At 49.2% G+C, this 27,709-nt stretch overlaps 1 pseudogene; it reads right to left on the minus strand.

Annotated features, from left to right (window-relative positions):
• Positions 1–5,684: 5,684 nt before the first annotated feature.
• Positions 5,685–27,709, minus strand: part of LOC124975739 (polyadenylate-binding protein-interacting protein 1-like) — a 31,065-nt pseudogene continuing 9,040 nt past the window's right edge.

Genomic DNA, 27,709 nt, shown 5'->3' on the forward strand with positions numbered 1-27,709 from the left:
CATTGGATTATGTTTTTAATAAAATAAATATCAAACATTAAAAAAAAAAAGACTGTATCTCCAAATACAGTCAGCCATAGGTCCTAGGGCTAGGATTTCAACAGATGATGCTGGGATACCCAGTTCAGAGTACCCACAGACACACTGCCTGCTTACCACAGTCTGTATGAGTCAGCGTAAGCTTCCACAAGAAAACACTATAAACAAGTGGCTTAAAACACACACACACACTTAGGTTCTCGCAGGGCTGGAAGCTGAAAGTCTGAGGCCAGGGGCTAACCTGTTGGGTCTGGTGTGGGTTCTCTTCCTAGCCTGTTCAGATGGAGGAAAGAGAAGGTGATGAAGTTCTCGGGTGTCTCCTCTCTGGGCACTAATCCCATCACAAGGGCCCCACCCACACACCTTCATCTAACCCTAATCACCTCCCATGTTCCCATCTCCACATAGCGTCACCTCAGGAGCTAGGTCTTCCACGTGTGAATTTGGGCTTGGGCACCCTGGGGTTGCTGTTGCTCATGCAAAGGTGAGCTGCCATTGTCAGTTGCCCACCAATCCCTTCCAGGGCCAAGAATCTCCAGGCTGGGGACTACCCAGACAATGACCACTGTCACTGACAAGCCTCGCCAAGCTGCCCTGGGGCTTGGGTACCATCTGCTGCCTAAACTGAGAGAGGTGCTGGTCACAGGAGGCCAAGCCACCTGGAAGCTGGGAGCTTGTTGATGCTTCAGTGTGGGGACAAAGGGATTCCAGGGAGACCCCACTGACCTTTTTCAAGGGTTCTTTTCATTGATTCCCCAGTCCAGGGTCTTCTCCAGCAACTGAGCTATCAGGTTGCACAAAGAAACCCCCCAGAACTTTCCTGGCCTATGGCATACAGGCATTTCCCCAGTTCCACTCCCACCTGCTGACCCGTGCTCCCTCCTGGGGACTCCACTCACCAACGGCAGTGTTTGGGTACCTTCACTGCCTCCATCCTCGTCATTGTCCTTGTCCTACCTGTGGTCTGTACCCCCAGATGGGGGGAAAGGCAGCCCTGGTGTTGTGCTGGCTCCTGTTAACATGTACTGCCCAGGGCTTTTGAGGTCTTTAAGACTCCCACGGCCATTCCATGGGCTGGGGCCAGCTAAGCCACAAGCAGAAATGGCAGCCCTGTGTGTGGAAGCCTGTGCTGATGGATTCAGAGTGCTACCTCACACCACCTCCTGACCTGGAATTCCTTTGGCCACGTCTCACAGGATCTGTTTCTGGGCATTCATTGGTTAATACCATCCTGGCCAGGCCCTGCCTGGGGCACTGCATGTCCTGCTGTCCTTCTGCACACTTCTCTGGAACCAATGTTCCAGGTAATGCAGAGAGACCTTTGCAAAGAGAATCAAAGCAAACCTCAGGCCCAGGCTAAGGAAACCCCAGTATCTTAGCATGTTGGATCAGGACATGAAGCCCCAAAACCAAAACACACAGATCATGTGCATACACTGGGATATTTAGGTAAAATCACATATATTTGCTCACATGCCAGGAATATGTGCCTACTAATATCACGTGTTTTGAAAGCACACAAACGCACATCAAAGTTACAAAAATCTGAACTGTGGCAATCAATGCTGATTAGGTTCTTACTTTGATTAATGAAAATAAATATCAAATTTACAGAGAGGTGCCCAGGAGGGACACTGGCTGAACCAGGTATGAAACTGCTCTCATCTTTGCTGGATCTCAGATCAGAATGGTGTTTCCTGGGAAGCAGGCCCTGCAGGTGGATAAGGCTGGTCTGCCATTTACCTGTAGAACCCTACATGTTACCTGCAGGTAGGTGGCTCCCAAATCTACAATGGCAGCCCTGACCCTCATTTCCCATGCACCCCCTATCTGGTCAACTATGCTTAGGCCCATGATGCCCAGTGGGGTGCAGGCTCGGTGCAAGGCCAGAGGGAGTCAACCATGTCATCAGCGCCTGAGGAGAGTCCTTCCTGCCTCCTCTCAACCAGCCCTGTGCTCTGGGCTGCAGGTCTGCTCTGCCCTGGATGAGCTTTCTTCAGAGCAGTATCAAAAGGACTAGAAAAAAATGGGTCTCTCTCTAGCCACACCTTCTTGGCAGGAGACAAGCAGGGGCAAGGGACTGTGGGGTTCTTCTGGGGCGGCCACAACAAAGTGCCACAAACTGGGTGGCCAGAGAACGCATGCTCTCATGGTGCCAGAGGCCGGAGGCTGGAAAGCAGGAGTTGGCAAATTGGGCTCCCTTGGGGGCCCTGGGAGAGGAGCTATTCCAGGCTGTCCCGGGGGACACTCCACCTCATCATGTCACAGCTAAGCCATTTACCTGTCCTTTCTAGAAAGGAGAGGAGAGCAGAGCAGCATTCCCAAACTGCCCTGGGTCATCCAGCCTGCAGGCACCCCCTGCTCCTTCCCCCGTCCCAGCAGCACAGATGAGATGGAGGGCACTGGGGAGCCCTGCAGATGCATTGAGTGTCATATGTCTGAGGATGGCTTCCTCGGGCTGCCACATACCAGGAGCACGCAGAAGTCTCCAGGAAGCTGGGGGACTGACAAGATGGGACAACAGGAGGCTCAGACGGGGCTCTGGCACCGGTCAGCTGTGAGGCCTAGGCCAGGTGCTTCCCCTCCACACAACCTCGGCCTTCCGGAGTATCAGCAGGTGGGAGGGATGCTTCTTGCCAGGTGGCTCAGACTGAAAGTGTGCAAGTGTCCTCTGATAAAGCTCCCCAGGCAAGAGCCACGATGAACTTGCCCATCAGTGTGCCCCGTGACTGCAGTCGGGGTCTTGTCTGCAGCAGGTGCCCAGCCCAGGTGAGCGAATGAAGGATGGCAGAAGTCCAAAGTGGAACAGCAGTGGGAGGGAGGGACAGGCCCATGGGAGGATAAGAGGACAAGAAACCTAGAGGGTTTACTGACATCTGGGTACAGGTCCCCTGAGGCCAGGCGCAGCTCTAACAAATTTACAATTATTAATTCAACAAATGCTCATGACTGCCTTGTGAAGTTTGTGCCCTTGTTATTTCCATTTTATAGGTGGGGAAACTGAGGCACAGTGGCTGAGAGACTTGTTCAAGTTCCCAACAGCTGACAGGGCAGAAGCCAGAGACCAGGACTACACCTGCTATGGACTCCAACTCTTAACCACTGCAGTCCTCTGCCTTCCCGCATTCAAATTGCCCAAGCTCCCCATCCCAAGGAGCAGAGGAGGAAGGTAGAGTGGAGCCGGGACGAGGGGCAGGAAAGGAGGGCTTCATCACACTGTGGACCTGATTCTCATCACTAGCCTAGAAGCACGCCCCAGATTGCAAACCCCAATGGCCCAGGCACCTGTGTGGCTGGCCACAGAAGTTCGTGAAGGAATGAAGACATACACTGAGGCTTCAGAACAGCTGTCCGGAGAGACCAGTCTCCCCACAGAATCCCAGTGTCTACACCTGAGAGTGGTCGGCACCATCTCAGGGACCCCCGGGACCCTACAAAGAGGGAGGGGGCCAGCAGGTGGTTCCCACAGGTGGCAGCTGGTGACCGCCTTCCCAAACTCCCCTTAATTAGACTAAGTGGGATCGAGCTCTGTCTTACTAAGACTGAAGATTGAACCACAGATGACAGGATGGTTTCTAAAACAACTTTGAAACCACATGCAGAAAAACAGCTAAACAGAATTTGCCAAGTCAAATTTCTTGTGCTTCTAGAATGAAGAGAAAGAGACAATTTGCAATCAACACTTCCATTGTGTGTGAATGAAGAGGTTCAAGGATGATGGAAAAGTTAGTGCTCATTCCACCCGGGACCCAACACACTGGCCAAACCCAACAGTGCACCAACCCCAGAAACAGCCTGCCTTTCCCACCAGGTGCCTCCCAGCCAAGCTTCTGGACCCAGGCCGACCTGGTTCCCCCTTCCCTGCCCCTGTGCCTGGTGCCATCTCCCTCTCCTCTGAACTCCTGCAGACCTTCATGAACAGCACCTTTCTGATTGCTTGCTGTCTTGGAGGAATTGGAATCTCTGTTCCCTTTGTTAAGCACTTACTGTGTACCAGGCACTTGGCACACATTATTCCTCTTAATCCTCGCACTGCCTCTGTTGAGAGCAGGGTGATATCTGTGCTGCTAACTGTCTCAATCACCCAGATGCAGGCAATACAGGACAAACAGGACTGCTGGGCCCCTGTGCTTACCAAGGTTGTTAAGAGATATTTGTCCGAGGAATGTGCGGTTGCCTGGAGACCTTATCTGTCAAGGAAGGGGGGCCTAGCCCCGACTCATCTCCTGCATAGTTCACCCCTTCCCTCCTCCCTTCTTCCACTAGGACTGTTCAGTTCTGGTGGGACCCAATGAGAATCAAATAGATTGGCAGGACCCAACCAGAGGAGGACTAATGTTTAGCTGTTCAAATGTTAACCAATTAAAAGAACACTGTAAAACTGCTTGCCTTTCGTTATAAAAACCCTGCTAGCGAGGGCTTGGGGCCTCTTAGTGTCACCGGTTGAGGACGCAGAGGACCAGGCTCGAGCTTGCTAATAAATGACTCTTTGTTGCTTGCATTGATCATGTTCTCTGGTGGTCTTTGCGGGGTCTCGAGCCTTTGGGCACAACACCTCCATGCAGATAGTTATCGCTGTTTTTTTCAAAGTCTAATTTTAATTCAGACTGAACAAACAAGCAGAAAAGTGAGAAAGCTAACTGTATTAGCGGACAGAGATGTGCCAAGTGTAAAACAGTGGGTTATTAACAGAACTATTTACATGCATATTTACAAGCAACCCTTTTATATACAAGTTTTAGTTATTTGGGAAAAGATTTGACATTAAGTAAAAATACTACTTAAATAGGGCTGAGGTGGTACATTATAGAAGCATTAGAAAAGTGATCCTCAAGGTATATTGATTACAAAGCAGACAAAAACTTGAAATATCTAGTAAAATTCTCTAGTTCAAAAAAAAAAAGGTCAATGCAACTCATGCTACAAAGTAAAAGTGAGAAAGCCATATAAATAAAAGCAGAATAATGTTCTAGGCCTTTGGGCAATGAAGTTAGTGAGGTGAAACAAAAGAACAACTCTTGAATTACAATAAATTCTCAGTGAAGGGTGAGTTTTGGTTGTTTAGTAGGGGAGTTCTAAGATTTTTTGTTTTGTTTTTTCCATTAATGACATTTTTAAAGTCCTTAGTATCAAATATCATCTACATATGTAAATCAATTGTTGATATATTCCAAGACTTTAAAGATTTTATGATTGTGATTAGTACGAGACATAAATGTCAAACTGAAGTAAAATCTATAATACTCATACCTAAAAAAAGAATGCTACATTTTTGCAGTAATATATATTTCTAGGCTACGACTTTTCCCCCTCAAGAACTTAAGGTATAAGTATCTAACCATCTAGCAAAATTTACTTTCAACATTTCATTTATCTCAAAATCAATTTTATTGCAGTCAAAACAGTGGAATTAATTGTACTTAATAAACTGTTTTATATATATACACATTTTAAATTATAGGGAATAAGATTTATTTTGGCAGATAGTGTTAAACAAAATTAAAGTTGCATACATTAGTAGCATAACTCAACATCCTTAATTTGGTATTAGTGTGACACATTTTCTTGCTTTCCTGTGTTCTGCAAAATCACCACACCTAAACTGTTTTATAAAACTGATATGCTGAAATTTAACTTTGCTGTTTTCATTTATGCTCTGATTTCAAACAAAACTTTTCATAAGCTTCTTCAATCTCTGGGTCCATCTCATCATCAATATCATTCAAATATGGATCACCACCCCGATAAATCTGTTCTGTTTTCTTCAAAGTCTGGACAAAAATCCTTGCTTTCAAGTAATTCTTGATATTTCTCTTGGTAATCTAGATCAGCTGCAGTGAAAAAACACCATCAGATGTATAAAATGTTGGTTCATTCATAAAGTAGTTAGGATCATTTTCAGGTGTTGCTTCTCTGTGTGTTGAAGTTGCATGAACTCTACCCCAATTACTTGACCGGAGTTCTACAAGCTTCAAGAGCATCTGTTTTACATTTCTGCTGCAGTTTGCATCCAGGACAACATTTTCAATTCTCTGAATAATTTCTTCCATTTCAGTCTTTCCTTTTTCCTTCCAGGCATCTTCCAAAACTGACCCTGTCAACTTCATAATTTTACTGCACAAATTAAGTTGTCATCCGTAGGATTAGAGAAGAAGGTATTCAACAATTCCTGCAGACCAACCTGAAGGATATCTGCTCTTGTAACCTGTCCATTTGTTCCCTTGATCTCCAAGTTAAGATAAAATACTCCCAGAAAGAGTACAAATGCATGAAATAGTTTTTGAGTCACTACATCTCCTTTTGCAGCTTGATCTTTAACTTCATATTCAGTCCCACATCTTTGAAGTAGCAATTGGTGAAAGTTGCCACTCCGTGGGCTTACTGTCAGATGATGGGACAGGTAATTACACAGGCGAGCTCCCATATAAGAGAAATTTGGGATAGATGTAACCTGTTGGTAGATGAGTTCCACAAATTCTTGCAAAACATCATCTGTTGTAACCCAGCCAGCCATTCAGGGTCTCTGCAAACTGTTTGATTTCAGTTTCAAAACTGCCAGACTGCTCTGTAAGATGATTCAAAAAATCCTGAACATATTCTGATAGAGTGGGATAATCCTCACAACCATCCTGGCAGGATTCTGTATAATTCGAAGAATAAACTGATGGGTAAATTTCAGGGGTGTTCACAGACAGCTTCGACATGAACACAGGAGCCACAACCACCTGGGGTTTAACCACTGTTGACTGGAGTTCTGTGGTGGGATTTCATCCTGGGGACTAGGTGGAGCTCTCAGGGGCCTCCTTTGTTCTGGGAGCGCCCGGGCCAGGGAGGCCGCTGGGAGCCTGCGGTGGCCCCGCTCTGCGCGCCTGGCGGCGGCGCCGTCCAGGGCTGGCGCAGCGGCAGCGGCTGCAGGAAGCCTGGGGCTTTGGGCCATGGCTGCGGCGGACGCCGCGACCGCTCCGCAGGCCCCGCTCGGTCCAGAAACCCGCCCCCTCCGCGGCCCAGGCCCGGCTCCAGCCAGGAGCCCCGTCAAAAGCTTCCGACAAGCTCCTCCTCCTCCTCTTCCTCGAGGGCGGCTGCACCCCGGATAGGGCGCGGAGGGAGGCGCCCCGGCCGGCTCTCCGCTGTGCCTCACTCAGGCCTCGTGGAAGAGCTGGGCGCTGGGCCGGTTCCTCTGCGCTTCAGGCGGAGCAGACCGCAGGCTGATCCCCGCGGAACCGCCGCTCTGTCGCTCCTATTTGTAGGTAGACTCGAAGGGCTAGAGAGGTGGCCGTTTATCAGACAGTTCCAGAGGAGTCACCCAGGGAACCTTCTCCTGCGATCCGCAGCTTCCAGACAAGGAGTACGGCTGGAGGACGTCCCAGGGCCTGGCGGAGGGCAGGGCAGACTGCGTGGACCCTGCGGCTGTTTTGACCCGGATGGGTCCTGTGTTGATTTCCCTTGGCCACTCTACACACTGGTGACATCTGCTAAGTGTAGACTGTGTCAGGAACCATGTGAGTGAACAGAGGCAAATGGGGTGGTTGTGGAAAAGCCACCACAATGTGTCCCCAGTAGAGGGAGTCATGGAAATGACCACTGCTTTCTGGGGGCATCGTCCGTCCTGTGTGAGCTGGGTTCTGAGGGAGAGTAGGAGACTCCTGGAAGAAAGGAGAAAAGATTTCACTGGGAAAGGAAATGACAGCAGGCGCAGCAAGCTCAGAAAAAGGAGTGGGTGAGGGGAGAGGTGGGCCGGTGAGGGCGAGTGGCTTTCTCTGGCGTCACACCAGAGGCACAGGGATGGGGGTGTGGGCCCATCTGCAGGACAGTGGGCATGAGCTGTCCCCTCCAGTGCCCCTCCAGGCAGCCATCCACAAGCGTCACCTGTTCCTGCCACACCTGCCCTGCTAAGGGCCCCGGCACCTCTCCATGATCTGATGTGACTTGGACAGCTCCAGTCTGTCCCCCAAGTTCCCCTACAACCCCAGAATTTCTGATCTTCAGTCCCTTCTCAGAAGAACATTTTAAAAGAACAGAAGAAATTTGTAGAATCATAAGAAAACCAACAATATTGAAAGACAGTTATCAAAATGTTAAATAACCAAAACTTTGATGTAGAAAGTCATGTCTCACTAACACGATAAACAGCAGGACCTAGAGAATAACCTCACACCCCAGGGACATCACAATGGTGACAAGTGCAAAGGATGTTTCAGGGTCTGCCACGGGACACAGCTATGCTTGCGATAAAGCCGAAAGTACAAGTCATACTCCTGAGGCTTTGTGGTTTTGTTGACTACAATGGTAACTGAAGGAAATGCTAGATGTCAGGCAGAGATTTGTGAAAATAAATAAGCAAATTTTTTTCCTGTCCAAAGTCACAGACTCCCTAAATTCTACCCCAAAATCCCATAGGGTCCTCACACACTCCAGGTCAAAGCCCCAGCTCTGCACTAAGAACCCTTCCCATCCTTTCCTATGATTCTCCCCAGACCATCTTCAGAAGAAGGCCCTGGAGGAGCGGGGTGGCCTCCTTCTGTCTGTTATGGATGTCTGCCCCCTTCAATAGAAAGCAAAATAAGAAGAGAGAGTGAGTTGAGATCGAGGATGCTGAGTCAAGCATTCCCAATCCCAGGTAAGAAAGGCATGGCTGCCTCTCTCACCACTTGTGAGTTCCAAGACCCCAACCCACCACCCAGGAGTATGGTCACCACCTCAGCACATAGCTGAACCCTGAACACTTCACCAAAGAGCAAAGACCTAGAGCAAGCTGAAGGAACACAGCTATACCTGAGGATGTGTGGGTTTTTCTGCCTTCAAGAGGTGAAGCTTAGCCAGGCACAGTGATGCAAGTCTGTAATCTCAGTCACTTAGGGGCTGAGGCAGGAGGATCACAAGTTCAAGGCCAGCCTGAGCATCTGAGTGAGATTCTCAGCAACTTGATGGAATGTTGTCTCAAAATAAAAAATGGGAAGGGCTGGGGATGTAGCTCAGTTGAAGAGCATCCCTGGGTTCAAATCCCAATACCAAAAAAGAGTTGAAGCTTAAGTTCTTCTCTTTCAGTCTGGGCTGGACTTACAGACACTTCTGACAAATAGACCTTGCAAAAATGATGACATTTCATTTCTGAGATTAGGTCATAAAAGGACTGTGACTCCTTCCCTGTTCCTTCTCTCAAATTACTCATTCCATGGAAGTCAACTATCGTGTTGTGAGAACTCTCAACTAACCCTGTAGAAAGATCTATGTGGCAAGGGACCCAAGCTCCCTCACACACTCAGAGAAGAAACAAAACCCTCATTCTGCATCCACATGAGGAGCCATCTTGGAACCTTTGAATGTCACAGCCTTGACTGTCAGCCTGATGACAATCTCAGGAAAGGCTGAGTCAGAACCTACCTCAGCTGGGCCACTCCTAGGTCCCTGATTCTCAGAAACCGAGGTAGCAATGTTTATTGGTTTAAGCTGCTAACTTTGGAGCATTTTGTTAAGTGTAACAGATTACTAATATAATGCATTAAAAGAAGCCCTCAGGGGCTGGTGGATGAGGGGCCAGGAGAGGGGACCGCAGCAGGAGTCACCCTGGGGCAGTCATCTGGAGAAGGAGACCTTGCAGAGGCCATGGGGCACATCCTCAGTGCGTGTGCTGAGCTGCCCTGCTGCTGAGGTCCAGGCATCCGGTGCTTTGCTGTCTAAGAGCCTGTTCCCAGGTGGCTCTGGCAGTTCCCTCATCTCTGGTGGGGAGTAAGAAACCACCCAGACCTGCTGCAGGGTCCAAGGAGGTGGCTCGTGCAGTGCCTAGGGGGTGCCAGACAGGGGCATCTGGGCCCTCCTTCCCTCTCCAGCAGGCCCAGACACCCAGGCAAGGCTGTCCCTAAGGAAGCCGACCCTCCTCTGACACCCGGAAGGCCCAGGAACCCAAACAGAGTGCCAAGCTGAGACTGGGACACTAGTACACTGCTCAGGCTCTGAGCTGCATCCTGCCCCCACCTCAGCCAACGCCTGCTCGGGAAGGGGCCCCAGAAAGCACCTGACCTGGCCCAAAATGAGGGGATCATGAACAGGAGCCACATGAAGATGGAAAAAACCAGAGGCCCCTCGGTGGATGACTGGACAAGCCCAATGTGGTCATTCACCAGGAGGGCTCTGACTCACACGGACAAGGACTGTGCTTGCCACCGTGCAGACAGGTGATGCTCTGTGCAAGAAATTGGTGACAAAGGGTCACATGCACATGATTGCATCTCCTTGAAATATCCAGAAAGGGCAGGTCCACAGAGACAGATGGCAGATCGGTGGTGGCCAGTGACCAGTGGGGAGGAAGAGTGACCATCCAGTGGCTCTGGGGTTTCCTTCACAGACACAGCAGCTGCCCAGCACAGTGAATGTCCTCAGTGCTGCCAAAGTGCTCACCCTGTGTTGTGCAGATTTCACCTCAACTTCACAGACAACTACGTGGAGATGCCATTTTTTACCCATCAGACTGGCAGGAGTGAGAGTGTGGCCCCTAGGTCATGTCAGGGAGGCTGTGGGTACAGTCCATACAGAAGTGGGACCGGGAAGATGGTCCGCAGGAGCAACGTGGCCGGCTGACACCTCCCCAAGGCCAGTTGTCTTTGACCCAGCAACTTCCCAGCAGGTGTTGGTCCTACAATCACCAGCACAGGTGAGGAATGACTGATATGTAGAGCATGTCACTGTTCCGTCCAGCAGAACCGGCGCAGAGAAAGGAGACACCACCAATCTTTAGTTGACCAGATTTATTGCGTCCTCCCTGTTTTTCTGCCTCCTTTGTTCTGCCACTATCTCCCTTCTTCTTTCCTCTCCCTCTCTCCTCCCCCAGGCTCCTAGCTCATCAGCCAATTATAGCAAAGCTTTCTCTCACACAGGAGAGCATGCAGAGGAATGTCAGCATAGCACTATATGGATCACGAGCTGTCCATGCACAGCATGATATTAGATAGCCAATCCTAGAGTCTGGCGTTAATACATCCTAAGTCTCCAAGGAACTAGTAAGCAAGCAACCTTTTGGGGTACTTCCTTATTTTGGTAGCCAGTGCCCTTTGGCTCATTGCCAGGCGCCATCTTGTCCAAGACGGCCCTCAACAGGCTCCCCCTTTTTGTTATAAAAAGAAAAGGACAGCGACTGTGCCTGTCTTAGGTGCCAGAGTCAGACTTTATCCTTACCCGTCATTGGGAGTCAAAGAGCTGTTGGCATGCTTTGATCCCTGTCTTAGGTTGGTATAAAGTCCACCCTGTGCTTACCCGTCATTGACTACCAGTCCTGTCATTGGGAGAACCAATCTGAGGATCAGAGCCTTGGTCCATGGCCGTAAGGGCTTGCCACACCACTAAGGCTTGCCGTCTTTGATGACTCCTTAGAGACAACAGATATCTGAGCAGCAATAATAACAGCAAGAACAACAATCCCATCATAGCAAAACTTCCCATTCATTGTTTACCAAATTGTAATGCTAACTGTAAGAAACTAATGGCTTCTGGCCTACCCAGGACCTTGACCTGAGTACTATTTACCACAAATATAGAATTTCTTAATAGGCTAGTCAAATTAGTAAACTCTTTAGTCCATGTCCCATTAAGCATGCTTCCAAGCTGTTTGGACAGATTTGTAGCAGCAGTAATATTAGAATAGGGTATAGGGGTAATGCATAGTGCTTGGGCATGCACTAAACAGCCCGTCTGTGCGGTAACAGTCAACATGTCCACTTGTTCTTGTAGTAAGTCCACTCTGGTTTAGAATCAGGATTCCCGTGGCGAGATGCACATTGATGTTTTCCTGGGCTGTCAATGCTTTGGCAGTGGCTTGTGACAGGTTGTTGAGTGCGTGAGCAGTAGGAATAGCAGTTCCTAGGGCAAGTCCAGCAGCAGTGGCAGCAGCCGCAGCAGCAGCCGCCGCAGCAACAGCAATGGCTATAATGGCTGAGATACCAAAATCTCTTTTTGCTTTCACGGGTAGGAAATTCCACTCACTATGAATTAAGGTCACTGGGACTGGAATGAATTTTGGAATCCTGGCAATCACAGCCAGAGGAAATAGTGAAGCATCCCAACAACTAGACACATAACACTCTTAACACAAAACACAGTTAAGGACCTTGGTATCATTATCATTGTTATTAGTAATGTTAATATTAAACTTAGAACTGTTAGAATGAACACAAATGGAGTTGTGACACATACGGGAGTAGGGGGGAAAGCCTGATAAAAGGAAGAGCAATTGGCCTCGCATCCTGTATAACTATAAACAGGTGTATTACTTCTCTATATATAGGTTTGCTTTAGACTGTACCTTTAATGAATGAGAGAGAGATTGCCTCCTTGTATTATGGCAGTTTCTGAGGTGGCTAACCAGAGGAAGCAAAGACTACCTCTTAATTTGAAGCTTAGACTAGTAATAAGTGGCTTTACAGTGGAACCAGCTGGTAGGTAAGGAATACCTAGAAGTTCTGTACTAGGAAATAATTGAGGGAAAACTTGTGTGCCATGAATGATATATCCCCAAAAGTTTTAGGAAGGGCTAACAACAGCAGGCTTACCACCATCACCATCATTTTGTGTTTTGGTGCCATTTTATTTCTTATGGATAGTTCTTACCAAGTGCTCTGGGACCCAGATAGGTTGTTGTTGGTCCTGAGGAAAAACACAAACAGATCCTCTCCCCCAAATTAATACTGGGTCAGGTCCTTTCCAGTCAAGATGTCTTTCCACATTGCTTGTGGATGGCCACCAGACTTTCCACTAAAATGTCTATCAGCCGCAGTACAGTCCATAGCATCCAAAGTAAAAAATTGAGGGGGAATAAAGCAAGGTTAAATCTGTTCTTGGGAGGGGATAATGCCCCTATTCCCCCTTTTTGTTTAGTTAAGCAGACTTTTAATGTTTGATTAGCCCTTTCCACGATAGCTTTTCCTTGTGGATTGTAGGGCAATCCTGTAGAATGATAGATATTAAACTTTGAGCAAAACTGTTGAAATGAAGAAGTATACACAGGCCCATTATCTGTTTTAAATGATTTTGGCCTTCCCATAGTAGCAAAGGCTTGAAGGCAATGACTGATTACATCTTTTGTCTTTTCCCCTGTATGGGCGGTAGCAAATGTATATCCTGAGTAGTTATCTACAGTTACATGTACAAATCCTAAAGTACCAAATTCAGGGATAATGGGTGACATCCATCTGCCATAGATGATTTGGAAGAAGTCCTGTAGGATTGACTCCAAAATGAGGAACAGATAAATGAGGCACACAGGCAGGGCACTATTTTACTATATTTCTGGCTTGTTCTTTTGTAATGTTATATTTTATTTTGAGAATAGTAGCATTGACATGAAAATCTTTATGGAAATTAATTGATTTTGTACAATGTTAAACACATGAGGATCTTGAGAAGCTGAGTCTGCAGTAGAATTTCCTTGAGCTAAAGGCCCAGGTAAGCCTGAATGTGCTCTGATATGGCCTATATATAAAGGTTCTTTGCACGCCCACAGAAGAGTTTGTACTTGATAAAAGCATTGTTGTAAGGTAGATTGAGGACTAATGGGTCCAGTTGTCTCAAGCTGGGGCACAAGCTGGGCAATATAGAGACTGTCAGTATAAATATTTAAAGGTTTCTCAGGAAATGTTTGTAAGGCAGATATAATTGCTTCCAGTTCAGTTTTTTGAGCAGATTTATGAGAAGTAATAATAGTCTGTACTTTATCAGAAACTACTGTAGCTGTGCTGGAGGAGGAGCAATCTGTATTTGCAGCAGATTGTATTTGCTGCTGGGATAGGTTGAGCCTTAACAACCTGAGGGAAAATAACAGGATGTCTTTTGAAGAAGCTGACAATAGGTGAACTTGGCAAGTGATTATCAAATGTGGCCATGGTGGAGCAATAGACAATTGCCCAATCTTCATTATTGTTAACTAGTATTTCAATCTGTTTAGCTGTGTATGGGACAATAACTGAGGATGAATTCCAAAAACTCGAAGGGCTGTCTTAAGTCCTAATGTAACTAGATTTGCTGCCATCACAGGATATGGGGAAACAACATTTTTGGGGGACACTGGCAAATGGATCCATATCGGGTCCAGTTTGGCACACCAGACCTGTAGGAGTGTATTCAGAATCTAACACTATGAGGCTAAAAGGCAAGGATAGATCAACTCTATCACTATGAACATTTTCTAAAGCTTGTTCTACTAACCTCAAGGCTTTTCTACCTTCAGGAGTTAAATTTCTGGGGGATGTAGGGTCTGAATCTCCTTGGAGAATATCAAACAGAGGCTTAAGTTGACTAGTGGTGATTCCCAAATTTGGTCTTACCCAATTTATATCACCTAATAATTTTTGGAAATCATTTAGAGTCTTAAGTTTTCCTGTGGCTAATTGAATTTTTTGTGGCCTAACACAGGTATCTAATATTTGATATCCTAGAAAGGTAATAGGGCTGCAGGTTTGCACCTTTTCTGGGGCCACATGTAATCCCCATTTTTCTAGGGTTTTGATAATATCATCAAATACCCCTAATAAGATCTCCTGTTCCTTATGAGCCAAAAGAATATCATCCATATAATGGAGACAATAAAGTCCTTTACAATTTTGTCTAGTCTGTGATATAGCCTGGCCAACATATATTTGACACATAGTGGGACTGTTTGCCATTCCCTGGGGAAGGACCACCCATTGGTATCTAGTATTAGGCCCTTCATTATTAAAAGAGGGAAATGGAAAAGGCAAATTGAGGGCTATCCTCGGGATGCACAGGAATGGAAAAGAAACAATCTCTTATGCCTATAGAGATGATATGATAATGTTTTGGAATAGCAGCTAATGAGGGGAGACCCAGTTGCACCGGGCCCATAATCTGCATACTGGAATTTATGGCTCTCAGATCTTGCAAGAGTCGCCATTTCCCAGACTTATTTTTTTATGACAAAAATGGGTGTATTCCAAGGGGAAGTGGAAGGAATGGTATGATTTTCCTTCAATTGTTGATTAACTATTTCCTGGGCCGCCTCTATTTTTTCTTTAGAAAGGGGCCACTGGGGGACCCAGATAGGATTACTGGATTTCCATGTTTTCTTTAATGGTTCAGTGGTCCCTCCAGAAAACCCAGCCCCTTAGTCCCTGTTTGTTCTTCGGCTTGAATGGGGCAGGTAATACCTTGTAGATTCTTGCCTAGTCCTTTTCCAGGGGTATAACCTTGTCCCACCATGACTGGTAAAATGGTTGGGTTTAGACAGGAAATATTTTGTTCAACTGAGGAAGAAATGACAACATCCATCTGTATTCAAATGTCTCTTCCCCAAAGAGTGACAGGCAGGTGAGCTAATACATAAATTTGGAATGTCCCCCTTTTCCCATCAGGGTCCTCCCAAGATAACACAACTGAACTTTGTAATGGGGTTTGGGCAAATCCAAGTCCCCGTAAGGTAGTACTGGATGCTGTAACAGGCCATGATTTGTTCCAGTCCTTCTGTCTTATAATAGAGATGTCAGCACCCGTGTCTATTAGACCCTCTATGGGAGTACCATTAACTTTCAATTTAAGCATGGGTCTATTTTTTGTTGATTGTGCCCAAAAGACACCTGATCCTGCAGATCCAAACCCGTTGTCTCTTCCAGTCCTTTGTGAACTGGGAAAAGTCCCATGATGGCCAGACAATATCAATATTTGTGCTATTTTGTCTCCTGGAGAAACAACAGATACCCCTCGAGGGGAGGATAACATAATCTTTATTTCCCCAGTATAATCAGAATCAATGACTCCTGGAAATACTTGTAATCCTGACAGAGTTGTGGAACTCTGCTCCAACAATAATCCTACTGTGCCCTCAGGGAGTGGTCCATGTATGCCCGTGGGGACCACTTGTACTCCCATCTCTGGGGTTAGAATGAGTCGGGCGGAGGCACAGAGGTCCAATCTCCCGCTCCCTGATGTTCCTCAGGACAATGAGGAGATAGTCGGAAAGGATTGTGAGTGGGGATCTGGACTATGGGATTCTGAAAGGCCTTGTATATTTGAGGGCCCCGGGTTGGGCCCCTCTGGCTGTTTTTTGACTGGGCTGGCATAGGATATCTCTCTATATCAAATCTTGATGTACAATATTTCACCCAGTGCCTTCCTTTTCGGCACCGGGGACATAGACCTGGGGCAGGTTGATTTGTCCCTTGTTGTTCTCCAGTCTTAGGTGTTCCCCTGGGCTTTAGTCCTATGGTGTCAGGGACCAAGAAGTTCTCATTCTGAGAACATTCTGACCTTTACAATAAGCAGCAGCGCCCCTCCCCCCTCCTGGCTGATAATTCTGACAGTATGGCGCCTATGGTGCCGTCCCTGCTTCTCTTCCGGGACTTCACCTTCCCGCCGTTGCGAACCTCACCTTCCCGCCAGCGCGAACTTGCAGCCTATCAGGAGCCCAATAGAAGAACACAGCCAACCAGGCTGCACCTCGTCATACCCCTCATTCCCTGAGCATATAAATACCCCTGTGTGAACAATAAAAATTTGCAGCTTGATCAGAATTCCTGTCTTGCTGCCTCTCCCTGCGTCTCTTGTCCCTTCATTCCTTCTCTCTTAGGTTTGCCGTTCCGCGTTGATGTCCCGCGGGTCGGGACACTATGGGTCCTTCAGGGCAGTCTCTTCTGAAGTGCCCTTCTTGCCCACACTTAAAGCATATTATTCCTTTAGCTCTTGATTGCCCCTGATTTGGCCCATGAAGAGCAGCAGCTATTACTTGTCCTGTAATGACTGCATCATTGATATCCCTGCAGACCTTTATATATGTACTTAAATCTTTATTTTTCCATGGTCTTATAGCTTCTTTACACCATCTATTTGCTTGCTCATAAGCTAATTGTTTTATTAAGGGCATAGCTTGTTCTGAATCCCCAAATACTCTAGCAGCCGTTTGGATTAGTTTATCAACAAAATCTGCAAATGGTTCGTTACTCCCCTGAATCACCTTAGACAACTGCCCCTGTAAATCTCCTGACCCTTGAGTTAACTTCCAGGCTTTAGTGGCAGCAGCAGCAATTTGTGCATACACCCCAGGATCATAAATAATCTGCTGTTGAATACCTTCATAGTTTTCTTCTCCTGTTAGCATTTCTACATTTCTTTGGGGAAAGCCTGCGGCAGCATTACGGTGTACCATTTCTAATGAGGCTTCCTGCCATGCAGTTTTCCACACTAGGTACTGCCCCCCCTGATAGCACAGCTTTACATAGCCTTTACATAGTACCAATCTTACGGTACTAGATTTAGCCCCGATACTGATTCCAACATACTAATTGTAAATGGGGCCTGTGGACCGTATGTAGCCACTGCCTCCTTAAAATGTTTTACTGCTTTGAAATCCAGAGGTTGGTGGAATCTTTGTCTATTTTGGTCCTCTAGTACAGGGAAGAATTGTGGGACTGCTGAGGTTTCCTTAAGGGGGGTTTCTTTTCTCTGTGGTGAAAAACCCATCTGATTTATAGCATGAGCTAACTCCTCCCAAGGGTACTTTGGGGGATATAGGGGGCAGGCTGCTTGAGGGGGAGCGGCTGCCTCCAGGAAGGGATTGGTATTCCTTCCTGATATAACTGATGGGACAACCGTGTCCTTGATGCTCTTTCTAATTCCTCCCCAGTAAGCCCCTCCTCCTCCTCCTCTTCTTCCTCTTTATGAGAAGTTACACTTAGTTGTTTCTTTATCTCTTCCAGACACATATTTCCTTTTTTTACTAAAGTTATTATTTTACCTTTTTTAGATGTTAGACATTCCTTAATGAGCTGCCACATGGGAAAAGTACCTCTAGGTAATGGGGATTGCTTTTCTGTTTTAATAAGATCCTCTTTGTCATGTTCCCATTGTGGAATATTTAGGACTCCCTCTTCCAAAAACCAAGGACTACCTTGGCCAGTGTAGTTACATATGCTGTTACAGTAGATCATTTTACGGCAGTTCCATTAGCCTTAAGTACATCTTGTATGATTCCTATCATTTCTTGACACTTGTGACTCCATCCTGGAGTTACAAGACCTCCCTTTACTGGGGCTATGCAGACTCCCTTCACTGGCGTTATGTGGCCTCCTTTTATTGGGGTTATGTAGACTCCCCTCACCGGGGTTATGTGGCCTCCCTTTACCAGGGTTATGTGGCCTCCCTTTACCGGGGTTATCCTACAGTTTTCCTATAGCTTACCTAAAGTTACTTAGTTTTCCTATAGCTTACCTTAAGTTACTTACGTGGGAGGACGCAGAAGGAGGAAGAAGCTCCCCGTGCGGGCCACCACTTGTTCCGTCCAGCGGAACCGGCACGGAGAAAGGAGACACCACTAATCTTTAGTTGACCAGATTTATTGCGTTCTCCCTGTTTTTCTGCCTCCTTTGTTCTGCCACTATCTCCCTTCTACCCTCTCCCTCTCTCCTCCCCCAGGCTTCTAGCTCATCAGCCAATTATAGCAAAGCTTTCTCTCATGCAGGAGAGCATGCCGAGGAATGTCAGCATAGCACTATATGAATCACGAGCTGTCCACACTGGCATGATATTGGATAGCCAACCCTAGAGCCTGGCGTTAACACGTCCTAAGTCTCCAAGGAACAAGTAAGCAAGCAACCTTTTTGGGTACTTCCTTATTTTGGTAGCCAGTACCCTTTGGCTCACTGCCAGGCGCCTTCTTGTCCAAGATGGCCCTCAACACATCACAGTGGTATGTCGTTAGTGACAGAAGTGTCAGGACACTGGAAAGAGCTCAGGCATCTGGGAAACCAGCTGCAGAAATGGTGGGTTCTCTGTGGCCTTGCTAAGAAAGAAAGTAGGAGCAGATAGTGTGTGTGAACTTCATTTGCTTGTGCGTCTGCAGGAAGAACTGAACATGTGTGTACATGCAGAGAATCATCAGAGACCCATGGAGGGACTGGGAAGGATTCTCCTGGGGGCAAGAGAGAGGCCTCAAGGAGCCCCAGGTAGCTCACCTGCTGGCATGCTTGCCCTTTGTGGTCCCCTCCCTCACTGTGGCAGGACTGGCCTGTGTGGCCCTAAGGAGGCAGCGCTTCTGGGACTCCATTGGGCTGAATTGTGTCCCCATGAATTCACAGGTTGAGTTTCCAACCCCAGCACCTCAGAGCATGGCTGTGTTGGAGACGGGGCCTGAGTTATCATGAGGGTGGTGTGAAGTCAAGTGGGTAGGCCCCAATTCCATCTCCGTGGTGTCCTTACAAGAAGAGGACATTCAGACAGACAGGTGCAGAAGGCAGACCATGTGAGACCCTGGGAGATGGCATCTATGTGACAGGGAAAGAGTCCTCACAGAAAGCCAGCCCTGCCGAGGCCTTGGTCCCCTTTGGCATTTGTCTTGAGTACACAGAAATCACGGGGTGGTCTGGGTGGTCCTCTGGTCTGTTCCCTGCCATCCCTTGGCACCATGCTCATGGTCTGAGCCTGCAGGCTACTTCCTGGGTTTCTGTGTCCCTTGGCTGCCGACTGGCTTCAATCCACAGGAAGAACCTGCTGGAAGCCTGGAGGGCAGAGGCCTGAAGAGTCCCTGCTCCTCTTCTCTGCCGTGAGCTGCGCCTTCTCTGTGGGACCCTGCCCGTGGCCCTCCCTGAGACCCAGCCCCAAGCCCTGGCACCTCCACTTGCTGTGACCCTCCATCTCCACTGATGGTGGCAGCTTCCTGTCCTGGCCAACTTCTGGGTGGCCTCACTGTCCTGCACACTCTCAGCTCTTCCATCTTCCTGGGCAGCAGAGCAGCTGACACCTGTGGCCACCTGTGGGGGAATGACCCACTGCAGGGAGGGTCCTGTCTTCAGGAGCAGCAGCCCCAGGCCACCAGCTGAACATACACTGGATGGAACGGTGCTGTGGTCACCTAGAGAGGGACAGCACCACCAGCCTCCACAGCATTGGTGTCCCCACAGCTGAAACAAGAAGACGGTGTAAACATGCCCCTTCCAGGCTTCAGGCAAAAGATGGTTCCCTTCCCACCAGGAACAGATACGGCAGGGGGTGGCCAGCACCACGTGAGGCACATGGATGAGCAGCAACAGTCCCTGTTGAGGCCAAAGCAGGGAATGACATCCCAAGGGACACGCAGCACAGGCTGGCAGAGAAGAGGAAATGCCCAGGCCCAGGTCTGCCCCTGTGTGACGGGGCAGGGTCGAGGACTGTGCCCAGGACTGGCTTTCCCTACATTCCCTGTATTGAGTCCCTCCGACTTAAATACCTGGGTGTGTTGTTTCTCTGCTTGGACTTCTGTTGATATCAGAGTATAATAAGCAAAAGAAAAGGGTCAGAGAGGCCAACACATTTGAAAAGCATCTATCTGTCCAGCGTGAGCTCTGTCCTCCAGTGGCCCCCACAGCATTTTCAGCCAGGGTCACCGTTACGGATGTCACATCTCTCTATCATCACCGACTCCCTGCTTGGCCACCTGAGCCACCTCCCTCCCACCCTCCTGCTTCTGCCTTGCTCAGAGCTACCTGGACTTGGCTAGTAGATGTAGGATGTCTACATCACAGAGCCAGGTGGCCTGGGAGGAGGGTTTCCAGTCAGGGTGACTCCATCGCCCAGTCTCCCTGGCCCAGGAACCTCACAGGGATGTGGAGGACAGGAAACAGCAGCACACTGTTGCATTAGTGAGGCAGCTGTGGGCAGCAGGGACCCCGGCCCTCCCGGCAGGCCCCTGGGCCACGGCCCCAGCACTGTCCAGCTGTGGCCAGAAGGAAGAGTCTGCAGCAGAGCAGATGATTCCCACCCAGAGCAGGAGGCCAATGGCCGCCTTCTTGTTTTTGGAGACTGACATGAGAACCAGATTTTTCAAAGCTCAGATGAAGACAGATGGTGCTCAGAGATGTTTTCCTGAGCCAGCCATTTACTTACATAAGCAGTCTGACAGGCAGCCTGCATGCCCGCTCCCTCCCACTGTCCACTTAGCGAACCCTCTTCGAGCAGAGCTGGGCCTCCTACAACAGCAGGTCAGTGACGGTGATGAGAGGGGGTGCAGGACCCCAGAGGGGAACCCAGGTGGAGACCCCCCAAGGGGAAGCTTCCCCAAGCCAGCTCACCCTGGCCCAGCCCCAGGCCTGGACACACAAGGCCTCATGTGCGAGCCCACCCTCCTGCAGGGCTGGTGGGAAGAGTGGGTCACTCTGGGTCGTGAAAGGGGTGAACAGCCACCAAGGCCTTGGGGAATCTCTGCAGCTGGGCAGCATTTGACCCCTGGAACTGACCTGGGAGGAGCTGGGGAGCCCACTCACCCCAGCACACAAAGGGCATCCCCACCAGTCACGTGCTGTCAGGAGCAGCCTCAGGGCCTCCTCGCCTCCGCGGTGTTCAGGTGGGGACAGCAGAGGCCGGGGAGGACTCTGAGTGTTCCATGGACCCCAGGCTCCGTGGTCACTGGGTCACACATTGTCAAGGCCAGTCACAGGTTTGGACGTTCACCTGGGGCCAGCCCTGCTCTTGGCGCTGCAGACTCGAGCACGTTCTGAACACGTGGCGCTGCCTGAGGAAGGGACAGTGCCACCAAGGCCACAGGCAGCAGAGGAAGGGCTGCAGGCAGGCAGGCAGGACTAGTGCCAGCGTGTGCCGCCTCACCGCCCTGAACGGAGGCCTTGCAAACATCCACTTTCTTGGTCTCTCTGAAGACTCTGCCCTGAGTGGGACCACAGCTGTCCCCACCTAGCCACCTAGCCACCACCACCTTGGATTCCTACCGCCCCATCCACCATGTACTCTGCACAGGAAGCCAGATGGCAGGGTGTGCAGGGGCTCTGCAGGCTCCACAGGGTGGACCTGTTACCTCTGTGTCCTCCGCTCCTCCCATGCTCCCCTCACACTGCTCCAGTCACACTTCTGCCTCAGGACCTTTGCACTGGCTGTTCCCAATGCCTGAATGATCCTTTCCCAGAGGTACACAAGGCTAACTCCCTCCTCAGCTTTACACTGGGGTCAATGTCACCTTCTCAGCCTTCTCTGATGCCTGCTCCAGATGGCCTCCTTCCCCATGCCCCACATGTCCCATACTCCTCCCCACCCCACTTGGCCACAGCACATACACCTTCCAATGTTCTGTTTATTCACTTGCCACCATTCCTGTTCATCATGTCCCATTACTGCAGTGTAACCCGCAAGTCCCATTACTGTGTTTAAGTCAGTAACACAGCCTAGAGAATGCCTAGCACACAGACTGCATGCAATCAATACCAGTCAAATGAATGAATTGCCCACAAGGAAACCTCACAGGAGCCTTAATCTCCTTTTGCCCATGAGGATACAAGACTCAGAGGAGTTCAGTACCTAACCCAAGGCCACACAGCAAGAAGTACATAACAGGGATCCAATCAGCTTCCTTCCCCAATAGGAGGCTGCTCTGCACTTTAGTGAGGTAGATTGAAGCAAAAATGGTCTCAATCCTCTGCCACAGAGTAAGAAGAGGCTGAACACCTGATACCTGCACCTGACAGCCGAGATTGACAACAGCCTGTCAATAGCAGATACTCCTGGGAGAAGGACATCTCACACCTGGCAGAGCTGCAGGGGTAGCATTTGGGAGCTCAGTGAGCCTGCAAGGGGTTGGCTGTGGGAGGCGGTGGTTTGTTTTTCTTTGTTTCTTTTTTATTTCAAGGCTGGAGATGGAACCCAGGGCCTCCCACACACCAGGAAAACACCTACCACTGAGCTGCACCCCAGCCCTGGAGGCAGGTTTTGAGAGGTGCCCCTGCTCCCTCAGGGGGACATGCTGGGCTGGTTTGAGTGACTCTGCTGACTGGCAGGAAGGGAACCAACCACTAGGCTGTGTGCATCCGGTCTGGCTGCCCAGGGAGCTGGCCAGGGGACAGTGTGTGTGTTCTGGGGGAGGCACATCTGGTGAGCCCAGGAGACTGAGTCAGGCCTTCAGGGCAGCGAGAGGCTCAAAGGTGTCAGGCAGCACTTCGTGCAGCATCCCAGTGTAGAGCCCCAGGCTGCTGAGGTGCCTATGAGGCAGACAGTGAGCAGGGAGCGCTTCCTGCCCAGAGCCACCAGCATAGGCTCACAGAGCAGGTGACACTGAAGGGGGTCCTGGAGACTGGCTAGCATGTCAGGACATGAGAAATGAGAGAGTGGGCTTTAAAACTGGAGAACTCCATGAGAGAAGCACAGAGGCAGGAGAAAAACAGGCTGGAGAGGCAAGCGTCTGTAGGAGGGAGCAGAGGTGCAGAGAGCAGGGGGCCTATGGGCCAGCAGGAGGAGCAGGGACTCTGGCTGGAGAACAAAAGATTTAGAGGTGACAACAAATGCCAGAGGGCTGGGGGACCAGCCTTTCCTTGAAGCACTATTTCAGAGAAGTCAGTCCCCAGCGACCACCTGGACCTGGATGACCCCCAAATTGTCATTCCAGACAGAGTCTTCCCTGAACTGCAGACTCAAATGCCAGGTAGCTTGCCATCAGCCGCCATCTCCTGAGCACCTGTGGGCACCAGGACACAGCACTGAGGGTCCAGCAGTGACAGACCAGAGAGGGGCCCATGCCCTGGTGCTCCTCTTCCCATGGCTTGGCTCGCTGGGTCATCAGGAAGATCATGCTGTCTGCCTGTTCGCTCTTCCTGTGCAGACTGGCATCTCCTTCTGGTTGCAAGAGAGGTCTGGGATCTGCAGGCCCCAACCTGGGAGGCCAGAGATCTGCCAGGGCAGTGGACATGGCCAATCCCTCCAGGTGCCAAGCCCCCTTCACTGCCAAGGTTTCTCAAGTCTGTCGTCTGCCTTTTCCTCCTTCCTCATGACCACAGGCCGGCCAAACCTGTTGACAGAGTTGTGTGCACATGCCCACACATGAGAGTTCTGGGTCTCTCCCTGGACTGTCATCAGTCTTGGGACCTTGGATCCCTTCTGTGCAGTCCCCAGGGTGACTTTCCAGGACACAACTTTTTCATGCTGCTCCACAGCTAAAGCCATTCCCAGACTCCCCACTGCCCACTAGAATAGCCCGAGCTCCATGACACAGCACCAGAGGCTCCGGTTGTTGCCTGTGCCATCTCCTTCATGTCTTCCCACCAGCTCCTCCATGCACACTCCAGCTGATTGCTTCACTGCTTGCGTGTGACCCTCAGTCACCAAGGTAGATGGGAGTTCTTCTACATCACCTCCCTGTGTCCCTACCTTTCATGATGTGATTTTGCAGTTCTTCCCACCAAAGGCAAGGAACACTTTCTGCACCTTGACTTTGCTTGGCCATGTGACGTGTTCTCGACAGTGGAATGCAAATAGGCATGACCCAAGGGGAGGTACAAAGAGTGCCACGCACCTGAGCCTGCCCCTTGCACATCTGCCACCACCAGGAGAGGAGCTTACTGTGAGTACCTGCTGGCTGGTGTATTCTCACCAGGAGAATATGCATGGAGGGCAGTTACCCCAGCACACCCAGACCTGAGCAGGAATGCCTGGTGTTGCATTAGCCCACAAAGTGTTTGGCCATTTGTTACACAGCATGTTGTGCCAGGAGTTGCAGATGCAGGTACTGGACTATTGTTTTGCTTATTTCTTGCCTTTTTCTCAACCTAGAATGTCTTTATATACCCATCTTGGGCTTAAAGATACTTCAAGTGGTCCCTCCCCCACCCCTAGAAATGTTGCCATTTCCTCTCTGATCCTGCACTTGGACAAACAGCACCGGGACATGTGGGCAGCAGAGCAGGGGCTGGGGGTCCTCTGTGTGCAGGGGCTGAACTCTTGCCTTCTTGCCTTCTTTCAGCAAGGAGGAGGGAGGGGGAGCATCTCCCATTCTTTGAGGATCAGGCATGAAAGCCAACCAGCTGCTCTCTGGGCCCACCTGCTATTGCACCAACCTAAAAATCTGTTGGATACATTGGAATTCACTTTCTCAGCTATGCTGTGTCAGTCCCCAGTCAGAACCCCATGTAGTTACTACACAAGGAGGACAGAATCACATGCTATTCCATGCTCTGGAATTTAAACTGCTTTGAACACCTCCTGGGAAACATTGTATTTAGCAACTAGCCAGGCAGTGTTTTAATCCCACTCTCTTTGCTCTTTCCAACCTGTATCACGCACTAGAGATTTCAGTGCCAACTTGAATGTATCTTCCACGCATCTTTGACACTCAACAATCCCTCCACCTTCCTTGCCTGGTGGTGAAGAAGCCCTCATTTATCCCTGCTGCCTCAGGAGTCTATAAATAGAGGGAGACACACTCACATAGGCATACACACATTTGCACACGTGCATGCACACATGTACACACAAACACACAGAACTCTCAATGTTTCAAAATAGCACAGCTTAAAAGAGATTCAGGCACATGTTCCCAACCTCCAGAAGTCCCTTGGGCCCACTGATAGCAGCCAGCAGTTGCTGGGTTCCTTCATTAGTTATTTGCTTCCTACCACCTTTAGGGACCCAGGGAGGGCAACAGAGTCAGAGCCAGAACCCCCTGTGCCAAGGCAATCCCAGTGTGGCACTGGGCTTCTCCTCCCCTTCCTGTTCTTCTCAGGTCCATCTAAGCTAGAATGCAGGCTGCCTTTCAGGAAGGGGGCTATGATTAATTAAATATCATTCAGCAAACATTTGCAGCAAACACTGTAGACAGTCTGCTTCCCTGCCTCACCAATTATCGAGCTTGACTTTGGGACTTGCTTTGATCCATGGTGTCTTAGCAGACATGAAGTGAACAGTGGCTTGAAATGTGCTTGTGAGAAGGGTCTTGGCCCCTTTCTCACCTATCTCCTGCTGGGAGCAGGGCACACCCTGAGTGACTGCTGGTCCCCAGAGGATGGAAGCACATGGAGCAGGTGTGGACCCCAGTTACACAAGAAGGATACTCCAGATGAGCCCCGATGAGATCAGCCAGACCCTGACAGATGAGTGAGGGATGAATGTTCACTGTTGTCTGCCCCTGAGTTTTGCAATTGTTTGTTAAGCATGATAGCTGGCTCATTCAAAGGGGCAGGCTTCCTACCCTCACACATTCTCCCAGCTGTTCTTTTGAATATGAGATTGGCAGCAATAGGCATTGCTGATTTCATCAAAGAAAAGCATACACTTGGAGTAGGTTTGTCAGGAATGGACAAATGGAATGGAGGGATAGAGTTCTCGTTACATGGATCTATACCTATTGTCTTGCCCAGCAAAAAACAACTTGCTATTAATGATCAATAAGGTAGATGCTACCATATTGAACAAAGCTACCAAGAGAAAAGCTGGCCCAATGGCTGAAGTCAATTAGTCAATGCCAGGCTCAAGCCTGGGGCCTTGGCCTCCTCGACGTCATGGGTTAGTCAGTTGCACTAACCCAGCTGGTAACAGGAGACATCTGGGTATACTCAGAGAAAGCAGTAGAGAACCTGGCCTTCCAGTGGCGCTGTCCAGCTGCAGAGGTGCTGAACTAAGGGGCCATTCTTCCGAGTAGGAAAGCAGAGTTGGAGGGTTTAGTGGCCAGGACACTCGGAACTTTCCCAACTTGGGCAACCTGACTGCCCACCCCACACTCCATGTTCCTCACTGTCCTCTCCTGATGGTGGCCTTTCCTGTCAACATCTCTTCCCTCAGCTCACCCTGTCATGGTCCTGATCAATTAAACCAGGAAAAAAAAACTTGTTCATCCAGTAAGTTGAATCTCAAATCACCCAGATAATCAATATTTGACTGCTGTGCTAGAGAGTGGAGTATTGATTTGCTGCCCATCACTGCTAGGCAACCAGAAGCTTCTGCGCCATCCTTATCCAACGAAGCCCTCCATTGAGAGCAGACAGCCCCATGTGGCGGTTCCTTGAGTACTGGTGGCATGTGAAGTCAGGGAGCCACAGAGTGAAGGGGGACTTTCAGATCTCAATACTCTGGTGGGCTCCACCCAACACCCTGGCTCCAAGTAAACCATTGTTTAAAGATCCTCTTCAATCTAGAAGTTTTCAAATAGTTCCACAGAGATGCCACAACAAATATTCACATACTCACAGTCTTGCTCTAGTGATTATTGATCCTTGCTGGGTTCAGTTTCATTCTATTCTCATCCCATCCCTAGACCAGATTATATTTGAGCAATTCTTCAGCCTCGCCAGAGGTATTTCAGTGTGTATCTCTGAAAGTGCTCTTTAAAAAAGAAAGAAAACCACAACACCATTATCATGCTTGGGAGAACGTAACCTTGATTTCTTCATCACACCAAATATCCAGTCAGGGTTCAAATGTTCCTAAACATCTTACATTTTTTGCAGGTTTATCGGAATCAGGATCCAGATGAGTCTCAAACATTGAGATTGTTTGGTATGTTTCTTAAGTTTCTCTTTGACTATCAGTGTTCCTTGCAGCTTATGTGTTGAAAGGGAAGACCATTTGTTCTATGGGGACTCTCTTCCTGAGTCTCTGCCCTGGGCTGTGGTTCATCCCACTCCTTCTCTGCAGGTATCCCGTGGGGTCACCAGTCAGGCTCAGGTGTGCTGCTGGTAGCACTCCATCCCCAGAACCAGCACCAGTCTTCACACCTGGTCATCTCTCTGATGTGTAAGGTGAGCATTTCCTGGTGGTTGAGCATTGGGGACTGGCAGCCCGGGGAGTGAAAGGAGCCATATGCAAGCATGGGCTGGGCAGAGGGACTCCATCTTGGATGCATGGAGATCCTTGCCGGTCATAAAGGAAGAGGCCTAAACCCCTCGAGAGGCGACATCCCACTCTTCTTGAATAATGAGTTTCTAATCGCTTTCTAACA

This window comes from Sciurus carolinensis, unplaced genomic scaffold (genome assembly GCF_902686445.1).
Source record: "Sciurus carolinensis unplaced genomic scaffold, mSciCar1.2, whole genome shotgun sequence".
NCBI classification, from domain to species: domain Eukaryota; kingdom Metazoa; phylum Chordata; class Mammalia; order Rodentia; family Sciuridae; genus Sciurus; species Sciurus carolinensis.